This window comes from Pteropus medius, unplaced genomic scaffold (genome assembly GCF_902729225.1).
Source record: "Pteropus medius unplaced genomic scaffold, Ma_sr-lr_union100, whole genome shotgun sequence".
Lineage (NCBI taxonomy): Eukaryota > Metazoa > Chordata > Mammalia > Chiroptera > Pteropodidae > Pteropus > Pteropus medius.
The window spans coordinates 19,312,569-19,313,979 of record NW_024340701.1 but is presented as its reverse complement, the minus strand read 5'-3'; the positions used below and the strand labels follow the sequence as shown (position 1 = coordinate 19,313,979).

The 1,411-nt window shown below is 44.0% G+C and overlaps 1 pseudogene; it reads left to right on the top strand.

Annotated features, from left to right (window-relative positions):
• The first annotated feature begins 302 nt into the window (after nt 1-302).
• LOC120581387 (uncharacterized) lies at nt 303-421 on the top strand (annotated as a pseudogene).
• The last annotated feature ends 990 nt before the right edge of the window (nt 422-1,411 follow it).

Sequence of the window (1,411 nt, the reverse complement as noted above, 5' to 3'; positions counted from 1 at the left end):
GGAATGTACTAATTTGGCCATGAATGTGACTTGAGGAAAAATCCTGAGAAGTTACCAATGACACTAGCAGGTATTTAAAGTAAATAATATTTAGGAACATGAAGAACTGCCTGAAGTGGCAAGTCCTTGCTTTACTTCACAAAACAAAGTCATTGCATAAGGTTGTAGAAAGCAGTGCTTCTCAAACTACATGTAAACTACACTGGAAGTGGTCTATATGCACACAGTTCAATAAAAATATGATGAAAGCCACATATACAATTATCTTATTTTCTAGTAGCCACATTAAAAAAGTAAAAAGAGTCTACAGCCATGCCATCCTGAATGTGCCTGATCTCATCTGATCTCAGAAGCTAAGCAGAGTTGGGCCTGGTTAGTACTTGGATGGGAAACTACCTAGGAAGACTAGGTGCTGTAGGCTTTAAAAAACATAAAAATGCAAAAAGAGGGAGAGAAGTCAAAATGGCATAGATGATAGAGGCTTTGTTCATCTGCTCTAATGACCACATCAAAGTTGTGACAAAAACAGAGCAAACAGCAAGCAGAGTTGCCTGGGATCTAAATAAACAAGCCCTACAACTAGGGAGAGAAATAAGAAATCGCTCTACTACTAGAGTAGGTAGGATGAGGTGAGGACGTGAGGCTACCTAGTCTCCAGCAGCCGAGTGGGACAGAGGCTACGGCAGCCGCAGATGCCCCTTAAAGGGGCTGTGTCTGGGATTTACAGGGGGATGCTGAGTTGTCAGAGTGATGGTCAGAGTTGAAACTTTCTCCCAGCAGAAGTGTTGGTGGTATCCATTGTTCCTTTGTAGAGCCCTCCCCACTCCCAATGTGCAGACCACAGTGCCGCCATAGCTGAGATGTCATCAAACTGGATAACAGAGGTCGCTCTGCCCAGAAGATTCCCTAAAGCTCTGCCTCCCCCAACTCATGATCCTACCCAAGCCACATTCAGTTGTGTCCTTGGCAAATCCTGTGCAATTTACAGAGCAAGCTCCAATACCCACACTGGTGACAGCTGACCTCAGTTTCTGGTGTGGTTTCTTGAGGCAACTGTAAGCACAGCATCTGTGGATTGCTTGCTTAATCTTAACAGGTGTCCCTGGAGAGGCACAGGCTGGGGCTAAAATTGGCCTGCAGCTGAAACCCTCTCAGGACTGCGCCTCTGGACATCTACTACACAAAGCCATGCTAATAAGACTAGGTGACTTAGGAGCTTTGCTTAGTACATAGAAACAGAAACATAAAGGCAACCAAAATGGGAAGACAAAGAAGCAGAAACCATATGAGAGAACAGAAGAGAGATCCAGGAATAATGGAGTCAAGCAACCTAACAGATGCAGATTCAAATCACTGGTTATAAAGATGCTCAATGGACTTAGGTGAAGTGTAGATGAATTCAGTGAGAACT